Here is a 1054-nt window from a genome sequence, read left to right as displayed (position 1 = left end):
TGTGTTGTTGCCTTTGAAACATGAACTCTCGGAAGTATTACAGGGCTTAACACACAGTAAGGTGGTTTCCTTTCCATGTGTGGCCTGGGTCTCAGGTGTCCCTTCCTGTATGCAGCTGCCAGACATTTGGCTTTTCAAACTTAACGGAAGCTTCACATTTTTTCAGCCAACGAAACGCTCCCTCCAGTCGAAGACTTCAAGATCACTCATTAAAATTTGAAAACAAGCCTTGAGAATAAAGCCCTAGCCAGACACCATCTCACGCCTAAAATCCCAGCACTTTGGGAGGTGGAGGCAAGAGGCTTGCCTGTGCCCACGGGTTTGAGACCATCCTGGGCAACATGATGAGATCTTGTTTCTACAACAAATGAAAAAATTAGCCGGGCGTGGTGATGCACACCTGTAGTTCCAGCTACTTGGAAGGCTGAAGCGGAAGGATCCCCTGAGCGCAGCAGGTCGAGACGGCGGTGGCCGGGAGCATGCCCCTGCACCCTAGCCTGGACAAAATGAGACTCCAAGAAGAAAAAAAGAGAGAGAGAGAATAAAGTTCTAGAACAGGGTGCGTGAATTAAGGAAGAGCAAGCCTTCAGGGGTAGCAGTGAATAAGAACAGAGACCTTGAGGGGTGGGGATGGGAATCCCAGGTCACCCCACTTTCACCAGGGCAGACACCCTCAGCTCGGCAAGGCCTCACGTTTTCCTGTGGCCGTTTACTTCCTTCCTGTTGATAGTTTATCTCCTCTGTACCAGCAAGTGCTTCCTCAAGCAGCTTGGGACACATTTTAGAAGCCATACGGTGCCCTTGTTCTCTCTTCTAGAAGTTCCCTCTCAGGGAGGCTGCTCCAGCCTAACACACTGGCCATGACAGAGTATACAGTCGTTCCTCGGTATCCGTGGGGATTGGTTCCAGGATCCCCGTGGGTACCAAAATCTGCGGGTGTTCAAGTTCCTGTTATAACAAAGCATAGCATTTGATGTGACATACGCACATCCTCCCATATACTTTATTTTATTTTTAGTTGGAATCTCACTCCATCACCCAGACTGGAGTGCAG

The sequence above is a fragment of the Carlito syrichta genome, unplaced genomic scaffold, assembly GCF_000164805.1.
Source record: "Carlito syrichta isolate Samal-C Ts95f unplaced genomic scaffold, Tarsius_syrichta-2.0.1 Scaffold302451, whole genome shotgun sequence".
In the NCBI taxonomy this organism is placed as follows: Eukaryota; Metazoa; Chordata; class Mammalia; order Primates; family Tarsiidae; genus Carlito; species Carlito syrichta.
Note: the sequence above shows the minus strand (reverse complement) of the source record.